The 26,283-nt window shown below is 40.1% G+C and overlaps 1 protein-coding gene and 1 long non-coding RNA gene across 8 annotated transcripts in view; one reads left to right on the forward strand and one right to left on the reverse strand.

Annotated features, from left to right (window-relative positions):
- Window positions 1–26,283, reverse strand: part of myt1b (myelin transcription factor 1b) — a 136,909-nt gene that overhangs the window by 93,530 nt on the left and 17,096 nt on the right. The window lies entirely within an intron of this gene.
- On the forward strand, window positions 892–4,086 carry LOC109196194 (uncharacterized). Its single transcript, XR_002057682.2, has 2 exons — window positions 892–2,257; window positions 3,418–4,086. It is a non-coding gene; the product is annotated as an uncharacterized LOC109196194 (long non-coding RNA).

Here is a 26,283-nt window from a genome sequence, read left to right on the forward strand (position 1 = left end):
CTGAGAACAGAATAAATGAGAGAAGGCGACACATTGGTTCAAAAACATATCAACCAATCACAACTCAACCACAACCAAAACATAAGATCTCATAAAAAGAAGAGAAGTGAAGCATCAATTAAAGTCAGTTAAATATGTATGTAATTGCATACAGAAAGTGACGAAATATTTTCACCTAGATGAAATCACAATGCAAATTCTTTCCAGCAAACACAACCAGTGACTCAACTTCTTGCTGTTGCCCCTCCCATTTGCTTTAGTTTTCAGCATGCAAAGTATTTTGACCACAGCTCAATCTTCACACCTCTCTGACTGGCTCTCATTGATTTCCACGGTGTTAGATGGAGTGGCAGGGCCTGCGTAGGCCAATGAAAAGAAGGAGCACACTAAGAAGAGGACTTGTCATGGCAAAGATTATCTCCTTGTGGCATTTACAGACACACACGCATGCACACAAAGAGGCCATCCAACCCAGCTGGAGGCAAGCTTTAACTATAATGGCATCTGAATCTATAAGTGAATAAACATGCATTACAACAAATGTACACCTGTGTCTTTTTCTGTAATAGCTTGAGTTCTTACACACACACACAGACACACAAACAGAAATGCAATCAAAGACATGCAACTCTGATTGTGCAAAAGCTAACAGCTATAGGCAGGTGCGCAAATACCATCATAAACTTGACACACATGCACACTCAGAGTGAACACACACACCCAGATACTCAACTAACAGGTTATAGCTTGCCCCGTGCATTTCAGTAAGTGTGCTATTTTATCGCCTCTTTTCATCCTCTCTTCTCCCATTCTGCTCAGTGACTGGGGGGGGGGGGGGGGGGGCCTATGTGCACCCTACTTTGTTGCCATGGATACCACAAACACCCCACATAGAGAATTCTACACAGAATAATAAGTGGCCAATTGCGTCTGTTTGCTCTCCAACAAACCTCAGGATTAGAGGCATTTTCTTGTCAGAGGCATAAACTATTTTTATGTTTGCAGGGACAGAGAAGGAGGGGGAGGGAATAGAGAAAGAGGTGTGGGGTGCAGATATGAAAAGAGCATACTAATGCTGTGTGGTGACAGGTTTCTCCCTGTTTCCTTCCTATAAGATGAGATGAGAAGGGAAGGGGGGGAAAAGGAGGGGAAAAAGAGATGCTCTTAAAAAGAAACTCAGGCACCCTTAACTAATGAAGGAGAACATGATAGAGAGAGGCAGAGAAAGACAGAGGCAGATCATTTCTAGTCCAGTTAACTGGGAGTGCTGACATTTGTAGCAGCGGGCCAGGCGAGGTGAAAAATCCGGGTGGCACTTAGTTGGGTGAGCTGAAGTGAAATGTTTTGGAAAGCTCTCTGGGTTTTTAGTTTTTTTGTGTCTCTTTTAGATTAATCGACAAACACTCATCTCCTAATTTCTTCTTCCTGCTCTGAGCCGTGGAGAACATAACCCTAGTGTGCAATGATGTCATTATGATACCATCTGTTTGTTGCACAGGCAGACGCAACATACGCACACATTCATTCACACACATGCACAAGATAGCAATGGATCAGATAACACACAGAGTGAGAGAACCTATGACACACAGACCGTGCCCTGCGTATCAGCCACACGTCACGTTCGTGCTGCATGTTTAATGCTGCCTTATTGTAAAGAGCAAAAAAGGTGATTGTTGGCTACAGGAAGCTTTGTATCTGTGATCCAAATACATACTCCTGCTGTCACCAGAGGACAGGGCAGCTTTCTTTACTGTCCACAGACTACATGCGAGAGCTACCAGGCTATCGCCATGTCTATCAAGGTCATGAGGGCAGATCCTTTTTTTTTTTTTTTTGCCTGTCCCGTTTGGCTCTTTTGCCATCAGAATTATTGTCTAAAGGCGAAGAAAGATGCCCAACGGATTCACTGTAAAAACTGTGATTTGGGTTAATTAGTATCTAATAGGAAAGTAATAGTAACTATTACTCAGTAAAAACATGTATGTGTTGTTTTAATTAAATCTAAGCAAAATTAAACATTTTTGAGATGTTCAGTTATTTAAATTTACACAATTTTGTTTGGGGTAAATTAAGCAATAGTTTATTGAGCAGATTTAACAAAAATGTATGAGTACCATGAAAAATTAAGAAATCTAATAGATTTAACTAATGAAAGCATTTTCATTTCAATGATTCTACACTTCCGCCCGTAGTCAGTTGTGCCACGTGCAGGACACACACACTTCAGCAGTGGATGATCTCCATTTTGTCCGAGGTAAGATTATCTAAATTTGTACGAATATACGACACGTTTTAAACAATAACGTATAGCAGTTTTGAGTAAAAGTTCTAAACAGTATGATACGTTAAAATTAGATTAATAATGACCACTGTAATGACAGTATTGTATTTTTACGCAAAATGGCATGAAGTGGACTGTTAGCATAAGGTCACTTTCCAAGCCTTCACGGCTGTGTTACTTCAGAGCTTTGACTAACCACATGTTTTACCATATTAAAAAATATATCAATGATATATTTCGATGGGCTGTAACCTCCCTCATTTACTTTTAAAATTTTATGAAAAAGTTTTGCACTTAGTGGTGAGTGATGTACTTAAAATCATTTGTACGGGATTTTGTCAGTCACAGTTTTTTGAAGCTTTAGTCTCCATGCAGTGTTTTTCAGTTGTGGTAATTAAGCTAAAGTGGCTCAGTCCAGCAACATAACTGGTTTTCATTTTCATGCTGTCGGAGCCCTGTGACTTTAGTGCAGGCACAGCTCACATAGAGGGATGATGCGAGTTTCCAGTTAAACTTGGTCGATGTATCAGTGAGACCCATGCTCAGTCACGATGTTTATGTTTCTATAGAACGATCTTCAAGACAAAGGTACATTCAGGAAATAATATAGTAATACGTGTTTAATCTGACATAAGTCTTTCATAATTTCTATGTTTAACACCCAATGGTGTTTGGATATGGAGATGACATTGTGTAGATTAAAAGGACGTCTTTTCAAATATGGGAAGATATATACAGTATATAAATATATAAATAGTGTTATTTCATGTCATGATCTGTCACCAAATCGGTACAGAAAATAGGGTCTATCCCCTTTTTAATCTAATAAAGAGTTTCATTGTTTTATATGTGAACCTCACCTTTAAAAATTTAAGTATTAATTCAAATTTGTCTTTACCAATTTGTGTGTGTAAAATTTTTACTTCGGAGAGTGCGATTGTTATTAATGTTGTGTTCTTTTCAGTTGTTGGAAGATCCCTCAACTTAAATTCAGCTGATCATTATGTAGACTATGCATAGGTTGTGATGGATGATTGTATTAAATTAAACTAGTAGTTTTGAAAGCAGCAGAAAATGACCAAGTTGACCCTACTTAATCTAAGTTAATTCTGCCCATTTACATTTTATTCTAGGTTGAACGAGATAGAGCTCCATGTAATCACTGATGACCAAATCGAGAAGTTGGTTCTTTCATCGGGGATCCCACCAACAGTAGAGGAGCTGCAAAGTGTTGTGTAGGATACCTTTGGGATTTCAAACGACTTCAGTCTTCAGTATTTTAAACCACAATTTCAGGACTACTTCACTATTCGCAGAAGTGACCAGGATCAGCTAAAGTTGTGCATCACCCTGGTCATCCTGCCAGTTTTCGGCAGCCCCTCTGATCAACTGTCAACTGACTATCACTCATCATCCAATCCAGTTGTATCCAGTGCAGACTCTGCTGCAACCACATCTTCTCAGGACAAAATTATTCTCAAAAGGCAGAAGTTCACAGAACGTTGTGAGCCCTGGCCGAAGCTGTTCCCCATTCCACAGTCTTCATATGAAACCGAAATGTAACTGGAAAGAGCCACTGAGAGTATAAAAAGAATGGAAATCTTCTGCCCACCTCCAAAGTAAAGACTGACATTCTCGAGAAGTTGGCTGAAACTGTATTTTCAATTATGGCCTATTCTTCCTATTATTTTGGGGCAAGCACTAGTGAAGAATTTCAGTGCATACAATCTAAATCAATCAGAAAAATGTTATATTATACATTTTGTATACGTTTTATATTCCACAATAAAAGTTTGAATGTTCTCTTTGTGAAATTGATTCATTTTACTCAGAAAAGAAGTTAAATTAATTTGATTTTCTCTTACTATTCAGTCATTATTTATAAAGTTTAATTGGGAAATTATTGAATCCAATTTGAGTTTTACTTAAAAACAAAAAGTTTTCATTTCTTTGTAATGGATATTTTAGTCATTTTTTACTAAACCTTTGCCAGATTTTTAGTAAATTCAAAGTAATTTTTCTCAGAGATTAATTTCAAATGAATTAATTTTTTGTTACAATTAGGCAATTTTAACTTTCAGTTTGAGATTTTGTCCCTAAATCCAACGCATATTTACAAGTGAATGTTATTAATATCTATTTTTGTTTTTTGTTGAAATTTAATTAACATTTTATATAAATTTTACATAAGTCGCTTGAAATTAAAATCTACTTAAGTAAATTAAGTGTCACTTTGTTGCCATAGGTTTTTTAAGTAACCTCTAGTCACAGTTTTTACAGTGTTTACTTTACCAAATGGACCATCCCAGCTTTGCCGTAATGGTCTATTTGATTCACCTTTTATTGTTTATTTTATTTTCACTTGCTAAATACGGGACAGACTTGACTGGGGAAAAGAAAGGGGAGAAAGAAAGAGGGAAAGAAAAAAACAGCGGGGAAGAGGGACGGGGATAAAGGGCAAACAACAAAAACCAACAAAATAAGCAGACAAAAAATACATATATCAATCGCCTGGATCACCTGTTGAGAAAGAAAAAAGAGAAAACTAGCAGAAGAAAAAAGAAAAGGAGCAATATAATAAACAACATCACGATGATCTATGGGAATATAACAGTAAATACTAAATATTAAACATTATTGTGCAGCACGTAAGATCGACAGCGCACAGTGTGCTTTGAGGTAGGAGCCAAAAAGGGTGTAGTTTGTGTGTATGAGCACCCATGTATACACCTGTGAGCATGAGCGCGCTTGTATTTAAAAGGTTCTGTCATGTAATCACCTGCTAGAGGGTGTGGGGAGCCACAGCCCCGTCCTCCAGGGCATGAAGCAGGTATGGAGGAGATCAAGACTTCAGACATCCAGAGGCCCTCAGAACACAAGAGACCAAGGAAGAACAACAGAGGGACAGCCGCGCCACTATCCCAGAAAGAGCTGAGGAGAGCCCCAGATGAGGGGTCACTCAGCAGCCGCGGAGCAGAAGCCAGGGGGGTTGCAGTGACGTGCCCGTGAGCTCCGCCGGCAGCCAGCTGTGCCAGAGTGACCGAGCCCCAGGCCGAGAGGCCGAGGGCACCCCACCCCTGAAGTGGCCCGAGCGAGCCCCAGCCTCCAGGCCCCGACAAGCAGCCACCAGGAGTGAGCCGGTGTGTACCTGGACACCCATCCCCGGACACAAAGAACCTCCAATGCACCGATGTCTGAGGGCGTCTGCCACTGGCAGGGGGAGTGGTGGGGAGATAGGCCTCCATACCTTGGAGGGCCTGAGATGTCCCCAAAGAGGTGGCGTCTGATACCCGACCTGACATATAGACACAGACAAACAGGCACACACAGATACAAACATCCATTCCCACCCTCATGCTCTCATATGCAATTACTCAACACTCACCCAACGTGGAGACAGACATAAATAGACACTGTACACACAATCACACTCCCCAAGCGTACTCTAAGCCCCAGGTCTAGGTACCCTTGCCCCTGCAGGGGGAAACTGCACCCAGGCCCAGGTAGTGTTACCCTCTTCCCTGGGGTGGAGAGAAGCAGACTGCCCCGACTCGGCAGCAGCAGGGAGGCCCCACATTCCAGACCCCAATCGGACGGCCAACTCCTCCTCCCAGCCCCCCCGCTCCAACAGGCAGCAAACTCCAAACCTCCCTCCGCCCGCTCATATGTAGTGTTGATGCATGTGTGTTCTAAGGTGCATTTAAAACCCAGAAGGGCATGGAGCTACCTGCCAGAGAGCAGCAGCTAAGCGCATAGCCCCTCCTGATAGCCCTCAATGTATACGTGTATTTAAAATTGAGAGGTGGGCAACGACGCCAGGGGTGAGGTTGTACACCCTGATGGTCTTTTGGATTCCGTGTAGCGTGCCCACCCCCAAGGTCCTATATGTATGTGTTATGAGAGTGTGAGTAATGTGAATGTCTAAGTTGTGGGATAAAATTGAGGCACAGGCAGCCAGAAGGGGACAGAGGGGGGATGCCTCCCCTGCACCCTGGTGACACACCTTTACCCCAAGGCCCTGCATGTGTGGGTGATTGTGGTGGAGCGGAAAGAGGGAGGCAGCTGGAGATGGGGAGGGAAGGAAGGGAGGGGCAAGTAGGCACCCCCATACTCTGCAACCCACCAGGGCAAGGGGGCCCAGGCCCATCCGGACCAGGGCCCAGTTCAGCAGCGCCGCCCGGCCCCACAGAGCCCGGGACAGCCCACCCGACCGCACCACAGAGAAAACTGCACCCACCCCGTCATCCACTCATCTTCCAGACTACACAAGACAATAGATGCCCAGGCTGAGATCTTCCTCCACCTCTCCTATATCTCCCCCACCTGCAGAGTGAGTTCCTGAAGAGAGGAGACCTCCTGTAAGATGTAACAGCCTCCCCCACCAGTTGAAGAGCCCCCCAGGTGGCTCGATGCACTGGCGGCACCCTGCGCATCCAGATATCCACATCAAGGATCTGAGGGCAGATCCTTGATGTGGATATCTGTCAGTTCCATCTTCCATCAAGAGAAGGACACCCCACCCCACCCCCAACCTACAATTTTTGCCTTAATCATTGACTGATGTGGCCAACTTGGGCCAGATCCAATATATGACAGAGGAAGGGCAGTCAGTCATCTGACATTTGTTGACACAACCTGAGGTAAGACCACAGTACAGCTTTGATTTAAATTCAGACATCAACTATTTTCTTTGTTTAGTCTTCATTTGTGTGACGATGCACAAGCTCTCTTTGACAGTCACAAAACAACAGTGTAACTCAATACTTAATACCCAAGTGCGTACACAAATAAATGAAAAAAAAACAAAAAAACATTCTACATCAACATCAAAATGAACTTAAATAGTAAAGCTACTGTGTATGAGTTAATGCTGTTCCTAGTTGCATTAATCTGGATTTAGATGAGCAGTATCTTGGTGGTGCATCCATGTAACAGCTGTCATGACTTGCAACTTTTGTAGCCTGAACCAATGACTGTCTAACAGGTTCAAATGTCAAAATTCCAATCCAATAAATTCCCATTCAACTACATGTAGAGACAAGCCCGTAATTTATTTACAGGTGTTATTGTGATTGCGTATTCTTATGCAGACTTACTCCTTTCTGATCATTGTGCTGATCATTTGAAAAATAATTTAATTCTTATTGAAAGGCAGGTATGATGTCTGTGTAATTGTAGTATTCAGTTTTGTTTTGTTTTAAATTTTGTCACTGTTTATTTTCTGTACTAGTCAGAGAATGTGTATAAAGGTGGATATAATGTATCATCTTGGTCTGAAAAGTGAAGCCAATGCAGAAGTGTCTTCAAGAATGAAATTTCACTGTATAGAAGAAATTAAGCTTTTGTCTCATCTGCCCTGGTACATCAGTAAGTTTGATAACTTTATTATATCATTCTGATAAATTTATGTCCCAATTCAAGTCAAAATGGACATTAAAGCAAAGCAGGTATCCTTTAAAGAAATAAGAAATAAATGAGAAATGATCTTGTGATTAATGTAACCCACTGCATGTGATATCTAGTTTCAAAGCTAAAAAACTGGACAGTCTGTGGTTTCAGTCTTTGTATAGTTTCTGTGAGTAAATGTATATTTTGTAATTAAAATGATATATGCACAATGTATGTTAGCTTTTTGATAAAATGATCCTTTAAATTTCACTCTGACTGCTCAACTTTATTTCCCATTTTTACAAGTTACTGTCTCCAACAGGAGACCCTAAAGCCATTATCAGTGCTTTAATTAATGCCTTTGGATGTTTAAAGGTATAATATGTAAGGTTGTTATGTATTTTATGTTAAATAGATATCCCCTGAAGTTAGCATGTTAACCAACTACTCCATACCATTGCGTAATATCAATTGGTACCTCAAGACGGGATATTGAGTCAATGTATTGCTGCATCCAGTGTGCCACAGTAGTGAGTATGTTTTGGTTTCATCTTCAAAGAAAAGAAAACAATATGGTAAAAGCAGCAGTAGCTGATTGTCTTGACAGAAGACCATTGGAGAGCAGGATTAATGGAAGAGCCAGCTAATGTTCTACATTTAACAGATTTTGGCACATCTATGCAGCAATGTAATGATGTGACGATATCAGCATCATGGAACTTATTCCGAAGAATATCAGGCAGATTTCTGTGCAGCAGTAGTGTCCAAGGATAGGAGATACAAACAGGCTAACAAGCTAGTCAAGCTAACACATAAAAGAAGCATTATGGCCATAAAACAACAGTGACTCCTTCTAAATTATTCTACATATTGCATATTGCACAGCAAAGAGATTTTCATTTGATTTGCATCCTGAATCCAGACCTTCGCCATTGTATTTTATGCCCTTATTAGTTTTTGTTGGCCTGTGTTTCATTTTGGTTCTTGTAAACCAAAGCATTTCATCCCAGGGTGCCAAATAATGCTGTTTTATCAAAAGCCACCCGGGTCTCACCGCTATCTACAAAGTTTCTTTTGAAACAGGGGCCACAGAGAGATAACAGTTATTTTAGAGCCCAAAAAAAGTGTGTTAGGAGGTGAAGGTGTCACAAGGGCATAAGTCACAGCAAGAAAACACAGCATGGACCAAATACCTTTTGGACATCTGTAGTTTTGATGTGTTTCTCCCATATTCACCTTATTCATTTGTTCCATTTTCATTTGCTCTTTACTTTTAATCACTGTTTTATGATTTAGATACTTAAAGGTCATTGCTTAGGTTTAGGTTTGGACAACACACCTGACTGTGTTTAAAAACTACTAGAAGTTAAGGTAATAAAGAGCACAGGGTCTCTTTATTACTACTGTATTTAGGCACTGACAGCTACTATGTCAGGTTTAGGAACTAAAATTTCTTGGTTATGAAAACTACTTGGTTAGGTTTTAACACTAAGACTTTGTATTGCATTCAGGCCATCAAAACTACCTAGTTTTAATTAAGGGCAGGCAATGAAATACCTTGGTAATGTTGAAGAATTGCCAAAGGACACCTTGTGTGGAACTACTATACTTAAAGATCTTGGACAAATCAACATTAGGAATAGATATTTTTTAGGAAGGGTATTTTGTAGAAGTTACTGCAGAGTAAAAAAAAAAAAAAAGCATAAAAAAATATGAAACAATACAATTTCAAATAGCAGTACATTCTGTTTTGAGCTATTTTAGTAGTACTTCCATGAATATACTCTGGTTTGCTAGTACATGGTAAAAATGGAAAAAATAGCCATGTTTTCATTAAAATAGCTTAAACAGTTACTGGGAAGCTCTGCATTAACACAGTTCACGATGTGCTTAATATTAGTCTAGCCCTAAAGTCAACAGCTATGTTTTTACAAAACTACAAAAGAAAAATCCATTTAAGGAATATAAATGACATCATAAAAGATCATATCTCTGATCTGAAGATTATCCAGGTGTGATTTAACATGTGTACTTGTATGCATGCCTGTGTCAGACTAACCACTTTGGCTTATGCATCAGATGTAGACTAACTGCAGGTACAAACAAAGCCACATGTGTAGAGTGGCGTGTGGCGCATCCTTGAGCAGGCAGAACCGACGTGGCAAATGAATTTGGAGGGGCGTAATAAGAGACGGCGCTGGGCTCCGGCCCGATTTCACAGCCACATCGTTAGGATGAAGCAGCCCCAACCCCTGAATGAACACATGGCCACCAGCACGTAGACACACACACACACACACGCTTACACACCGCTCAGCGCAACGGCCCTCAGAAAGACGATCAAGGTCAGTCGTCACGGCACAGTCTAATGAGAGGTGACAGGTGAGAAAAGACACTCCAGACTTTACCCATTAAACTTACATTTTTAGTTACTGCTTGTGTGTTTCATTGTGTGCGTGCATGTGTTTTTGAATCACAATCCAATCAGTGCGGGGCAGATACTGTATGCACGCACATACACACAATATCCTCACTGTGACCTTCATGTACTTCCCGGCAGGCAGGTGTTAAGGCTGTAGGGGCTGAGTTGAGTGGCCAACAGGAGATGGTACTACGTTATTTATCAGCATGTTCAGGCATCACAAATGACTCTGATCGCTGCAGGTAACTCAACGCACACACACAGAAACACACAGGCTTTAGCTGTGTTTCCATGTGCCATGTGATTTGTTCAATAATTCAGTAAAATTACATGTATTCATCTCTTTCTGAGGCCACAAAGTATGTCAGAGTGATCTTGACATTTATTAATAGTGTGTTATTATTAAATGAAAGGAACAATGGGCTTTGGGGAAATTTTCATTCTTACTTTCCAACAGGCTTGCTCCCAGCAGGAGAATGGAGAGGCAAAGTAAGGCTACCCTGCAAGATATCAAGCCTGCAAACTGACACTAGCGGTGTGCTTTTACCTGCTAAATGTTTACCTTGTGCTTGTTCGTATTGGATTAAACTTTAGGAAAGCTTATGTGGTTGTTGTTTAGGGCTTGTAGTTTTGGTTTGTGTGGGCAGGATTTTTATCAAAGGACAACCCCAAGGGATATATATGTTATAGCAGATAAAAATAAGTCATCTCATTTCAGCTGGACTTTAAAAGCTTTAGATGATTTTGTTGACAAACGTAAAGCTCTGCCTCGGCAGACACGTTTTGCAGCTATCTGTCTCGCAAATAAGACAGATACGCTCCGGTTATGATCAATCCAGGCTTCATCTTGGAAGATCGCATTCAGAGATGGCGCTTTGTTCTCTAGTTCATCCGATTCTAATTTATTAATTGTTTGAAAGAACAAACCACACTCTCTTACAAAAGATATTTTCATCTGATGATGGCTGGCGTTAAAAGCCATTCTGACAAATTCAATAGAGATGAACAAAATGAGTCACAGTGTATTTTCAGTGGGTTAGCATCAAGTGTAAAACTCCAGTTCTGAAGCAAAGGCAGGAGTGCAGTTTCTCTTATGGCTTACAAAAGTATGTCAGTCCCATGGTTCCTGTGTTAAAAACGTAAACCCAACATAGCAGCATTAAAAGCTATGTTCATAACCAGGTACAGGGAAAAGGGTAGGGGAATGCAGTCTGCTACCCAAGCTGAATAGCATTAACCCTCCACATTCAAATACGCCCATTTCTGGCTCCAAAAGAATTTTGAAAACCACTAGGTTATGTCATCTTGTATATGTCCATCTTTTATATACAGTATATGTTCCGGAGAAGGAAATAATGCTCAGCTTCATACAAGCCATGTTATGGGGTTTCTGAGCTGAAGGGATAAATGAAGAGGACAGAGTTGAACTACATTTTCTGGTGAAACACAACATCAGCAGGAGGTATTGATGAGGTGAATTCAGTTTTTCCAAGCCAATGGGGGAAAAAAACTGAAAACAAAAATATTTTTTCACAGGCTTCTTTTTGTGAACTTTAGATGTACAAGGCTCTTTGAAGGCAGACAGCACATAGAAAGATGGACGGCTGTGAATGATATAAAGTCAAATCCAACCTGCTCTGTCTCATGCAGGCAGCTCAGTTAATCTTTCATGTTTTTATTATTGACCATACATTTACATGAAGTTTGCCATTTTTACCGGTAAGACTTTTTCTAATGCTTTCTCTCTTAGTTCCACTCACATGTTTTAAAGTACTTTATTCTCGTGTGAAGTGAGAGAACTGTGAGCAGAGATCACTACTAATGTGTTTTTTGTTTTGTTTTTTCACTTCATGGACAAAAACAGGTATTACTTCCTTTGAATCTCCTGGATATTTTCTTCTCAGTGTACAACTGTGGGTTTGTGTGTTAACTTTACCCATGCCCCTTGCAAATGTGCTTTAAGGTATTGTGATATTCTTGTGTACCTTAATGAGTGTATGAGCTATAAAATAACATAAGCTATTAAATATAAAATACATCTACAAATTAGAACAATATCATAAAATACACCAATACATAGCTTAAAACACCTCTAACCTCACTCCCACCCTGTAAAACTATACATACACACACCCCATTTAATAACCAGACTACCGCATGAATATATAAACATAATATAAAGATAAAGGTAAAATTGCTGCCGGTGATTCATATTGACCAGACTGATTTCTATTGCAATGTGAGAGGTTGGTTAACGGCTTAATGTTTTAAAATGAAAAGGAGGACAAGCAAAGTTGCTCAGATCTTTAAAAGGTGGCATTACAGTACTGTGAAGGATTTTAAAGACAAGACGTGTGTTGTAATTATCAGTCTGCATCCTTGCATCCTTTTTTTAGAGTTTAAAGATCTTAATGGGGTGGTAGATCGATCCCTGGACTGAATGCCAAGTGAAAATGGAGTATAAATATGTGTAAATCTTACTTAGATAGCACTTGGGCACTGAAAAAGATGCTTGTAAGGATGGGTGTGAAGTGGTGACTGAGCCATATAAAGCATGTTGAGCGCTCAAGTATAAAAGCAAGTCCATTTAACATGTACCAATGCTAGGATGCTGACTAATATTTCTTTTGTTAGACGTATATAAGCGATGCACATTTAAGCAGATTATACTTTCCCAAGTAAAAGAGAAAAAACAGCCTTATATTAGACAGAACTGTCAATCTGACTCACATCTGGAGGCAGGCAAAGAAAAGAGTTCCGAAGAGTAACTCATGCCTCAGAAAAGTTGCAAAAAATTAATGAGAGCATAATGCAGAGAAGCTCACTATATTTTATTACACTAAACACTAAAGTTATTTTTGTTTTGCTTTACACAAATTAAGATATTTCTATAATAAAATGATGTAGAAAGCACTACAAATTTGCCGTATAAAAATTCAGCAGAATACAGCAGTTTTCCAGATGAGTACCGTAACCCTGTTCATGTATAACCCCCAATGGTCCAAACCTACGCCTATGCATGTCATATTATTGTAGTCTCATATTTTAATTTAACTTTGAAGCTTTAAACTTTAAGCTATAACATGATTTGATTGCTTGGTTCAGACCCAGAGAGATACAATAAATGACACGACAAAGTATCGCTGCAGTCGGATACCCTCCTGACCCCTTCATCAGCGAGTGAATTTCTAATATAGTAAAGTGAGCTTGCGCTGTCTAGAGCTTGTTTATTTTTTGAATCAGTCGGTCTCATCTGGTTATGATGGCAAGTTGCTCTTGCAGATTCATGCAAAGGCAGGCACAAAGACTTGGTCTGCATCCAGATAGCTAACCTTAAAGACAGCACACAGCAGCTGTCCTCTCTGCCGTAACTCTCGTGACGACTAGTAATACAGGACGCATCTGACATTTCTGGTGACAGCCTCGAGCTCAACGAAGAAGCAGGGGACGCTTGATAATCGCCACTGTGACACCATTAAGGCGACATTTAGAGACCTCCCTTAGACAGTTATCAGAAGATGAAAGATCATTTTATCTCAGAAGCGAACTGACACTGTAAAGCTGCCTCCGTTGTGGTCACTGGCTATTTGTGGGCATCGCCAACTTCCCAATCAAGACATTGACTAACACTTGCTATTTGTCTTTGTGAGCTATGGTTTCTCAGCAGAGCATTCCTGAGTGACTTCATCTACTCCTTTTACTCATACCTTACTCACATAGCATGCATCATCCTAGAATATGCTTGGTGTGGATGTTTGCTTTGTGGGTCTGTTGAGAGCTTTTGTTATGTGACTTTTTCACTTTAAAAACTGGAAAAATTCAACCAAGAAAGATGATACAATATGTGGCATCTTTGAGGCTCAGTGCACTATGCGAGCTGAAATCCAGCACAAAATCATCCCGTCTTTCTTCCTTCTTTTTTATAGGCAGTCTAGTAAAGCAGGGATGCCATAAAAAATAATATTAGAAAAATAATGAGAAGTGGTATGGAGGTTTTGAATGAGGCAATAATATAACTGGGTTTTTTTTTAACTAGAGCGGCCCTGAATGACTTTCTTGTCCTGTTAGTCTCTGTTGTAACATCATGTTCCCTGACTAAATGAAATTAAATCAATCACAACATGATCATCAGTTGGCTTAGTGTTTTCAGCCATCCACTTTTCAATTTCCAACTGAGCCTCAAACTGTATTAATAACTTATTAAGTTGGATAATTACATTACGGGCCATGCGTGCGTTTATATATGTGAGCACATCATCTTCTCTCCGATGGATTTGCCCGGCAAATCAAGTTAATCACAGCATTGAAAGCAATAATGAGTGTGGCATGCTACTCAACAAACTAACAAACCCATTAGGTAGTCTGCCTGTCTCTAAGTCGAAAACCTTATATTCATTAGACAGTAATTCAGAGCAGAAAATGAGATTGAGATCCTTGATGCAACAGAAAAACACATCCCCACCCCGAAGAGAAAAGGAAAACAAAACCAAAATGGCAGAGAGGAGATCGAAAAACAAATTTCTAATTTTGTCCATGAAGTGAAATAGGAGTTGATAATTAGTCTGGGGTAAGAGGAAGACGTTACAGACACAGCAGAATCAGTTTTCAATCCATTCCTCTAGCTGTCCAATTTAACACAGCTGCTGGAGCCTATAGTGCCCAGCAGTACTGTATGAGTTTATGTAACTCCAGGAAGCATGGGTGTGAAAAATGGTGTCGTGAATCCATTTTGCAGGTTTCTACACTTTGCTTTGGGGATTTAGCGCACTCCTCCAGCGTAATACATCACAATGATCAGCTTCATGCTGGTTCTTTCAGGTACGTGTGACAAAGGAGGCCATGTTACAGTCACAATGGTGTTAAGCATCTCTATAAGTCTTTTTGAAAATGTTGTGTGCGTTTGGATAGCTCAGTCTTGGGGCAGTCCGTGAAATATGGGCCAAATTTGATCACTTTGCTTGTGCGTGTGCATAAAATGTAATTTTTAAAAAATGTCGGCACACTTTTTAAAAAGAAACAAAAGTTTCACACATGCACTGCACTTAGACTACGTTCACACTGCAGGCAAAAGCACATCAAATCCGACTTTTTTGACCCTATGTGACCCATATCCGATCATGGTATGACAGTGTGAACGGCACAAATCTGATATTTTCAAATCCGATCTGGGTCACTTTCGTATGTGGTACTGAATCCGATACATATCTGATGTTTTAGAAAGCAACTGCTGTTTCAATGGTCATGTCGCATTAAATCCGTCTTTTACCTCACTGACACAAGACAGACACCAATTATCAGTGCCGGAGAAGCGCCTGACATCGTCAACGCTTCCTGGCCATCCAGTGTAGATGTCAGTGAAACTGTTGGGAAGACAACGTTGGAGAAACGTGAACATTTTATTTGTACTGTATAATCTGCAGATTCTGACAGAAATCTGCAACTATCCTTTGAAGCACCGCTCCTCTCTAAAACAGCAATAAGGATAATTATTAGGCCATATGTAAATAACAAAATAACTTTATAACTTAAAGCAAAATTGGGAAACTTAAAGTCCGAAACAAGTCTTTATATTAAGGGCCATCAGTCAAACAATACTGTTTGGTCTGGGTCTAAACAGAGCGCGTTGTGTGTGACGTCTTCTTTTGCGCATGCGGGCCGCTTTGAGGGTTCACACTAGAGCGCGTTTGCTGTCACATTTTATTTGTAGTGTGAACAAGCAGACAAAAAAATCAGATTTGATCAAAAAATCGGAATTGAGCATTAAGACCTGCAGTGTGAACGTAGCCTAAGGCTAAGTGAACTAAGCTGTTGTATGAATTACCCAGCAGATGTCCATGTGAGGATGCAAATATCACGTGCCAGAGGATTCGACATTAACTGGTCTTTAACCTGCCAGCTCCATGAAGGTCCCATGACTTAATGGACATATTGGTTTGTTAAGTCCTCTTTGGAAGCCTCAACCTGGGCATTTTGGCCCTTGGCATGTTGCTTTTCGATCCTAGACACAACAAGCACGGGGTTGATTGAGGAGCCGGGGATACTGCATGTTCATATGGTAGCAATTGGTCAACTACAAAGCAAAGCTCAGGAAAATAATTACAGAGGTCAATTAACTAGTGGAACCCCTCCCTACTGGCCATTAGATGAAATGTATATTCAAAAAGTATGCCCGTCCTTTATATCGAGTATTCAAAAATGAACATATAAATATGTAAGTCAACGTCAGTGACATGGAAAGTTACCTGTATTTACAAACCTTTACATCAGATGTTAGAAATCAACAGCTGTCAGCTCACCTCTCCACTCCATCACTTGCTCCACAGCACACAGCCCTCACCACCTCCCACATCTCCTCCATTTCCCACTCTGTCTTTTTAACTGTCAGTCCTTCTCTCCATCAGCCCACCTCCCCACTCGTAAACCTGTCAAGCCCTCTTGTCATCTGATTGTTCACCTACTGCATTTCTACTTCTTTGGGATCTATATCTCAACTCTGCTTTACAGGCCAGCCGGTGACACATGCTGGAGAAGGTGAGATGGAGAGTTTGAGAAGAGAATATTTTGCAGCAAAAGAGGAGTGTGGTGTGATGGTGGATTAAGAAGGAGCCAGTAATGGCTGTGGGCTATGGTCACTTTTCAATTAATCCAAATGAAATGCAGTTAATTTTAGAGGAGCTGTGAAGATTTGTACGGCGGTGAGATAACTGGACTTAAGGGAACTGAAAGAAAGAAAGAAATTACAACAACGGCAATAACCATCAGTGTTAATGTCAACGTAATGAGCACGATCCACATCACCATCAAATTACCTTGAAACGTATTCTGATGGAAAGATGGAAAGCAGTTTAAACATATTTAACCACTTCTCCAACACTGAATGCCTCAAATTTCTCTGTCTCTCTAAATTAACAGAGCAGTAGCAGCAGTTTTCAATTCAATTTCAATGTATTATCTATTAATAATTTTATCAGTTACATGATCTGACCCAGGGTCTGATATTAAAATGCTTCCTTGTGGCCACAATCTGACCTGATGACAGTAACCTCAATATTTAGCTTAATAACTTCCATATTCCAGGTGCAGAGAAGACATGCTTATGTTGACTGGGGCCTAATATTTTTTTTCCAATGATAAGCAAACATAGTTGCTGCTACTTTTTACATGGCTCGCTAGCAGGAAGAGGCAAATATTGGTGACCTGTGGTCACACCTTGCTGATTCCATTCACAACTGAAGGGTTCTGGCTGATATGATTGTAGTGAATAAGTGTGAATGAGTTCAAGAGGTCAGCTGGGTGAATTGTTCTTCTCAGACGCCACAGATTTTGGGAACTTTTGGAAAATATTTGTATAATATATGTATCTTTAAATTCTGTGTTTTATTTTTGATATTTGAGATAATTACATTTCACAAACAGCTATACAGATACTTTTGTTTGTTTTGAATGTTACTATACTTTTTGCCTTCTCCAGTCAGAAGCTTCATCTTTATTGTGCATTCACGCTCTGCCATCACTCTGACATTCTGCTTGACATTCAGGTAGCATAGCAACATGACAACATGCCCCTACAGCCTGGTGTGAGAATATAGATGCTTTTTGAAAAGGTTGACAAGAGAGAGAGTAAGTGAGAGAGGGGAGAGAAGAGATGAAGAAGAGAGGAAAGGAGGAGGAGCAGGAGGAAGAGGAGGGATGGAGTGTGTAAAGCCCTCCACAGATTTTCTTCTTCTCCTTTTCAACTAACCTCCACAATCCCATTTGAAATTTAAAGCTCCTCTTTTTGTGTCTGAAAATACCTTTACACACACTTCCATAAATACTGCCCAAAGGGAGAAGACTTCAATTCCCCCCTGCTGACTTGCATGGTTCAACGGGGATGAGCAATTATAATGGAACTCACACGTGTACATCAAACATAAATTATACGGCAAATATTTCATTCACAGTGCACACACTGGAGTTTTTTTTTATAAGCTATACTCTACTGTATATATGAATGCAGTAGAAGACATAAATAAAACCTAAATTCCACACTTCATATTGATTCAATGTGGATGAGCAAGAAAATATAAATGAGTTATTTCTATTGTAAATTGTGGTGAAGAAACAGAGCACACATAAAACATGAAGCACTGGTCGGGGGGTTATGTAAATCCAGTTTTTCTTCTCAAGCACAGAATTTCAATTCATAATTCATAAAGATTAAAGCCAAATTTCAAATGAGGCAGTGCCGCCTTCGATTGGTAGAAATACAATAGCCCAAAGAGCTTCTCATTTCTCCATGATTAGACAGAGACCTGTCCCTGCTGACCAAATCAATACATCTCCTGATTTCATCCTGCCCATTAGCCTCCAGTAGCTTGAAGGAAAATAAGATCAGGTATGGAATATCAAGGTCTCCAACCACAGGCACGAGCCCTACCCTCTCCTCATCACAACTACTGTTACATTACTATTCAATTATTCCGATTATGTTTTCACATACTTTAATGGATTTATTTTCTCCTTTAAAGTAATACAGTTTTGTATATTCAGACTATGCAATTAAAGAAATAATCATGCGGCCTAAATGAAAGAGCATTAGCAACAAATATCTGCATCCTGGCCAATGGATCATATCAGATAACAGTTGATGATGGATTATGGGGGGACACCACAGATACACACACAAACAAATTGGCCCCGCCACGTCGATTTCTTGGAGCCAAAGAAGACCGTCAACAGGGTGGATTACTAAGATATCAGGCTTGGTGAGCCAGAAACACAGAAACCTGCTCATTAGTGATAGGTTTAAAACAATTTCAGTTTAATTTGAGTCACAAAAACTGAAGAACAACCCTTGAGATGAGCAGCTTTGTCATTGCCATCTTGGCTTTTTGAAGCTGGATGTGAAAAGCAAGGGGTTCAAAATTTGGAAATGTACGCTAATTGGCTGATGACTTATCATGATCATCATAATGATTATATGCTGGATAATCCTCATTGGCAAGATTTACAGCATGATATGACCCAAAATGAGTGACTGATCCCACTCCTCAGCGTGTATGTAAAGCGTTTACAGAGTTCAGGGCCAAGGGTTGTTTTCCCTTTTAGACTTCTAGAATTGGAAATCTTTTGTCTGAAAGCACGTTTAAGGCATCCTGTGGGCTTTTCAGACCCACAGGATGCATCAGTCTTTTATATTGTTATATGTTCTGAACCAGCTTTAAAGTGACCATTCCAACAACAGTAGTTGCAGATTGGACTAAACCCGACCAAACAGTGGCAGAACATGCAGAATAAATAAAAAGCAGAAAAACGCTCAGAAGGAATATCATTCGATCTGTTACTGCAGCACAGTTATCTAAAAGCAATTCCCAACCAAAGACGCTGCCTTAAACTAATCTCAATTTTAACATCAGCCCTGTCATAGATCATAGACCCTGATTACAATCTATACTCCAAAGATACAGTACGCTTTCCACTTTAAAACTGACTCAGGCCTATACTGACTGTAAACCCATTAATGGCTTTCCGGCCAAACTTTAGGATTTAAAAAAAAATTTCAAAGGCTACAAAAAGTGGCTCATCTTCCCAGAAAGGAACAGCAGGCCACTCCAGACTTTATCACTGACTCCATGATGCAATTAGCCATCATGGTGGTGCAGCTGTGGTTCTGCTGATTGTATTAGAGAGTCAGTGATGTCTTTCTGGACAAAACCCCAGAGATTCAGAGAGGGACGCTCACACAGCACTAAAACACAATAAAGAAGAGTGGCAAAGCCCACAGCTCTCTGTGGGTCTGCTCTTGTTTGGGCTAACCCTGAAAAATGAGAAGCCTTTTTTTGTTGTTGTTGTTCTGCTGGGTGGTTTTTGTGTGCGGGCACGTGTTGTTGTTTTTTTTTGTTTTTGGTGGGGGGGGGTCTGGCTCTGGTTTTATGGCCCACAGGTCATTATCTCTCAAACACAGGGAGAAACCGACAGTCAGCTCCAAACAATACACATACTCACGCACCACTGCACACGCAAAACTTCCAGAAGGATGCAGGCAACTGCTGAGAGGAAGGCCCCGGGGTGAAGTGACTTTTGACATGAACAACAACATATCATACCCCCAAACAGACACACACAGATCAAGCGTCACCATCACCATCCTCACCCACCCCTGGGGGACAGTGAAACAGGCAGACAAGGGAGATAAGACATCCTTGCCTTTACCCCACCACCTTTCAGTTTCACCCCTCTGATGCCCCTTTTCCCTGAATGCCTGCCCCAAGTAGACAGCCTGTGTGTGTGTGCATGCGCACATGCTATCTGATCAATCTGTGGCAGTGACACACACAGAAGTAAAAGCCATTAAGGGCCCTGAAAGCCACTCGATCTAGGGACAACAGACCTCCCTCAGAGAGGCAGCAGCTAAGTTTTTACAACAATGGGGTTAGAGTAATTAGAATGGCACTTGCCTTCAGGAGGAAATGCAGGGGGGTGGTGGAGTAAAGAACAGAGAGGCGGGAGGAAGATGTAGAGTGACAAAGAGAGTGGCAGCAGAGTTGCACTGTAAGATAGTTGGAGAGGAAGACAGTGAAAGAAAAGGTTCCCCCAGAGTCCAGCTATAATCCAGTCTATTCACTGCAGATGTTGTAAAGATGGAGGAACAATCAAGGTGGAGATACAATGAAAAGATGGCTGGAGGGAAGGGAAAGATCACTCTGCGGTCATGACATGTGAGAGGAAAGGTTTACTGCTGCAGAGCAGTTAGGCATTAGAATATTAGATCAGAGTGAGAGCTCTTGAGGTTCAACAAAGGGTCTCATCCATCAATATTCCCCTTAAAGTGAAGCCTTTAAAGATGCTGCTAAAACAAAGAACTAGCTAATTTGGCAACATCTTCACATTTCACTTATAATTACACAGGGTAAATTGTAAATGTATTTTTATACACCCAGGATTTTGCTGTGCTTAGAATCCACCTCTGTCCCTATTTGTTCCCACTCAATGTAACCAGGAGCCTAAGATCAGATCTAATTACAGAAGTCAATCTCTGTGTTGTCAGCAGGATGAGGCTCAGATTAGGACTGGACCATATGGCTTCTTGGGGCAACTGAAGCTTCCACGTAACACTGTGTGGTGACGTTAAATACATACACACACACACACACACACACACACACACACACACACACACACACAAACACACACACTTACACATACTTGCAGGAACTTTGGCTTACTCATACCACATGAAGAGAAGTGAGTTAACCATGCTGTCAGACCAATATGTCCAAGAGATGATGCCATTAAAAGGGATTTTAAATTGACATACTTTTTCATTTGAGTTTATTACGAGTTCACATATGATCTAGTTTAATGGGATAAATATGAATATGAAATATAAAGTTCTTACACCACTTTTAAGTTAAAACACAGGAAATCAATCTTGCCAGTGTGTAATCTAATTTACCTTATTAAAGCTGGACTAAGTCACATTTTTATGGATACTTTGAACACCATCACTTGCAGTGAAAAAACCTGTTCCCCCCTCAGTTTGAGGGAACTTTTTAGCATCCTGGTTTTTTATAGTTTGTTGCCCCAGCTTTGCTGTTTTGGTTCACTGTCACCAGTCTTTTTAGCATCCTTTTCGACAGCAAGCCCCAAACACTTATGAACTCATTGTACACTACTGTTCAAACAAACCAGACATACAAAATCTGCTACTAGTTTGTCTATTCATTCCTTAAATAATGGCACAAAAGCAAAATAAAGGCTAAGAGAGTCAATGGTAATCAAATAGCCAACATGAGGACATAAGCACGACTAGTAAATAATTCTAATTGTCTTCTGTACTTCCACAGGGAGTAAATATAGTACAATCACAGCTTTATAAAATTAGATAATGTTTGCGTAGACAGCATACACACGTAGACACACATGCAGGGCCTTAAGCCTGTATTTTTCTAATGGCCAGCAGAGGGAGACTCTTTTGGTTTCAGAAAAAGTCCCAAGTTAGACATCTATGGCAAAATGACTCTAAGACTTTACTGAACACTTTCCTGAATAAATCAATACGACACAAGGGTTATTTTCACTGCTTTTACTTGTTTTTAAACAATCTGCATTTACATTGTTACTTTTTACCCAGTGTCATGAAAGTCTATTTTCATAGACTGTTGAAACTCTTTAATATGATGGCAAAAAGCTGCTTCCACATGCAATTGTGGTTCTGTTAGACTGATTTGCAAATTAAGAAATTGTTTTCATCTTATTGCAAAAAAAAAGAAAGAAAACAAATACGTACTTTTTAATATTTTCAAATGGGGTTTTTGCATTTATGTTTATATGCATAAACTCTGTCTCGTTTGCTGCATAGCGAATTTGTGTGTCACAATGCAAGAGGTCAACAGTTTGAGTCCCTCTCACTGGGGTGACTTTCTTACTTTTCTCTTCATCATGAAAGTTTGTTTTTTTCATTTTGTTTGAGTCAGTAAAAGAATTAAAGGAAACAAATACCTCTTGCTAAAAAAAAATCCCCCAAAATACATCGAGGCAAAGCTCTAGAGGAACATCCAGCAGAGACTCAGGCTGTGTCTGGAATGTCTTCCCAACTTTCATTTTGGATCTGTTTTTCAACCAAGACTCGGGATCAAGAAAACACAGCCAGTCGACCCACAAAATGGTTTTATTTCTGACAAAGTCCCCACTGTTCTGATTTTAAAAGTCCTTGAATTGTCCCTTTCATATTCTCAGCCTAAAGACACAGAGAACCTAGTCAGATGTATTTGTTAGTAAAGTCAATCTGTGATTATATCAAAATATATGTCCACAAGTCACTAAGCTTTGTCTGTTTGTCTAAGTCTGTAAGTCCAGACAGCCTTGAAAGTGCCCGGGCAGATCTTTTTTCCCCTGCAGGTTCAACTTGTTGTTGATTGTGTTTACACCTGGCTACGCACAGAACAACAGTTTGCTTGTTTAAAACTGCAGTCCAACTGATAAATCATCTCCTTTGGCAAAAAGATACAGCAAGCCAGAAAGATTGTTTTGCAGGAAAACTTAGTGGCATAAATAATGAGTAAACCCTGGCTACGCCTGTTTGGCCCTGCAGTTGCAGCAAGGCTAATTAGTCCTTAAGGGAGAAAAACACATTTTGAGAAGAAAATGAATGATCCTGAACTAATAAAATGCAGTGATAACAGAAAGGGAAAAACCTAGAGTGAAATGATCAAAACAACAAAAGACTGATGCAACAGTGGCTAATGCACTTCACAGAGCGCGTGTGAGAGAGACAGAGAGGGCTAGAGAGAGAAAACAAAAGAAAGGCAAAGTCTTCTTCATTTGCTGGATGTGTGTTATTGATGGGCAGCGTTAGTGTCAAAGAGGAAACAGACGCAAAGAGAAACAGAAGCAGTGAGGAAAGAAGGGGAATTCAGATCAATAATGGGAGAGGGGTCACTGGCTCTCTTATACACTAATCATGTCTTTAAGGCCTGGAAGAAAAATGATCTTATGTTGCCACTCGATTTTTTAAACATACAACAAAGTGATAACTGTCACGCATAATTATGCACAGAGATTTATTTGTGCTCATATTTGAGGTGTAACCTATAAATTGTTTTTCTCACTCATGTTTTTCCCCATTCTGTTGTTTTATTGTAAGCAAGCAAATGAATTAGTTCACAAGTATAACAGTTAATGAAGACACTGCCATTCAGGTTAGAAGCTTAGTACGGTACTGCAGTTTCTCTAAAGGTCACTTGAGCCTGGTTTGAAAAGTGGCCCACAGAGTGCTATATTGCAATACAATCTTACACAAAGCCACTGTATAGCTGTTCTGTAGGTATAAAACCATGCAGTATGCAGTCTGGTATAAAAAATGTTTTGCTTTGTATGGATGTTTTTTCCCTACAGAAAAAACATTTTGGGTCCATTTTCTTTTTCTTTATCTCATCCATATGGATACTATCTACAGTTGGGGCGTGGCTGAGCCGACACTGTCTGTTAGCCTTCTCCTCCACTAATTCTGGTCACTAAACTGGACATCTCTACACTAAAGTGATCATCCACATTCCCATTCACTGCTATTTGGTGTACACAGCAATACAACGGGCAACACAGTGAAGGCAGTTTATTATGTATTCAGCAGTAAGTGAATGCTTAACCCTTAAATTAACTTGAAAAAAGCATTTAAGTAAGGATTGACTGAGCTTGCCTGTCATCCATCAGTGGAAAGTAGGATTTGAATTGTTCTTGTTCGAGGTGCTCTTAGAAAAGGATGTGGGTCCAAGACTCCAAGAGGCTTTCTTCTTGTAAGCTTAAGTCCCTAACCAAGTCTTGTATGCATCAGTTTGTTTTCAGAGAAATACATACAATCCTTTGAAAAAAAAGCAATTGTCCCCTACCTGAGTTTTTCTTTGTTTTTTGTGGTCCTAAAGTAATTGCATGTGCTAACCGCAAGCAATAAGAGATCTCAAAAAGCAATACATTTGCCACAATCTAAAGAATCTCAAAAACAGATGACAAACAAAGTCATTGACTTCCATTAATCTGGAAAGTGTTGCAAAGTTATTTCTAAGGCGAATCACAGCAGGGGCTATTATCCACAAATGGAGAAAACTCATTCATGATTTAACAATAGGAAAGAGACTCAGGGAGAGATCCAAGCGAAAATCAGCACTGACCAAAAACAGCACAAAGGCTTTTATACAAAGGCCAAAAAACATCCTCATGATTCACAAGACTTTTATCAGGTTTATGTTGCAAGTTTACACTAAACACCTTTCCACAGCAATGAAAGCTTTGCATTCAAGGATGCATAGTGTATCACAGATGTGCAAAGGTCAGTATGGGCTTGCAACATAAAATCTCCATGTCCAGAACACGGCACCTCCATCTATCCAGCCACCTTTTTCATGTATTTACTTTTGTTGCTCCTGACCCAGACACATCTGGCCAATACGAAGACTGAACACTCTCACATGGTTTGACATGTGAGTTCACTCTGACTTTCTCTGTGTGAAAAGAAACCAAAACATGGGTAAAAACATCAGATTGAGATGCTTTGGCATGACTTTAAACAGACTGTTCATGCTCCAAAACCCTTCATTGTGCCCAAATTAACAAACACACACAAAACAATTCTGCAAAAAAGAGTCACTCAAAATTCCTACACAGCAATGTGAAAGACTCATTGCAAGTTATTCCAAATACCAAGGGTGACATGACCAGTTTTTAGTTTTAGTGAGCAATTACTTTTTCACATGCCAGATAGGTTTAAATAGCTTTTTCCCTTAATAAACCAAATCATCATTTAAAAACTGCATTTTGTATTTACCTGGGCTTTCTTTGTCTAAGATTAAAATTGTAAGTGTAACAAATATACAAAAAATAAGAAATCAGGAAGCAGGGAAATACTTTTTCACAGCACTGTAAATGACATTTGTCAGGGAATCCTACTGTGTATCACAAAAGATTAATTATTTTAGGCATACACTACCTCTCTGATAACATGCATGCTTGCACAGTATGTCTTTATCATTACAGTCCGGTATGTGATGACAGATAACAGCCTTAAGCCTGGATGCAAACAGATGCAAACACACATATCAAAGTGGATAAATGTAAGTCAACACATCTTGCACAGACCAAGAAAGCCCCATGCAAAAGAATGAAAACTTAATTTTTACAATCAAAAAAGATTCACTAGATTTGACAACATGATCTAAGCTGGTTTATTATATTTGCCGAGGGCTCTATTTATATATACAATGCCTGTGCTCTAAGCCTTTTCGATATATGTGATAATAGGATTCATTGCTTCCCCTCCTTTGCCCCTTTTTATTCTCCTTTCCCTCTGCCCATCAGGAACATCCATCTGAAAAGGAAGGTGCTGCATTTAAATTACGCTGGCAGTTTACTGTAAGGGTCCACTGGGGAAATCGAAGAAGAGACAGAGAGGGTGGGTTGGTGGGGGAGGGGTGGTGGTTTAGAACATAGTTATGGGAAATAGGGTGTAAAGCAAAGTATGCCTACAGATGGGGGAGGATACTGACGGAGATGGTGGGAAGAGGCTGAGTGGGCGGGCGAGGGAAGTGGCAAGTGGGAAGTGGATGCAGAGGAGTGAGTGAGTGAGTGAGTGAGTGATAACAGAGGGAGTCAATGAGGGCAAAAGACGAAGGAAAGGAATAAAATTTGAATGACATGGTGAATGAGAGAGAGGGAC

The sequence above is a fragment of the Oreochromis niloticus genome, linkage group LG20 (genome assembly GCF_001858045.2).
Source record: "Oreochromis niloticus isolate F11D_XX linkage group LG20, O_niloticus_UMD_NMBU, whole genome shotgun sequence".
NCBI classification, from domain to species: domain Eukaryota; kingdom Metazoa; phylum Chordata; class Actinopteri; order Cichliformes; family Cichlidae; genus Oreochromis; species Oreochromis niloticus.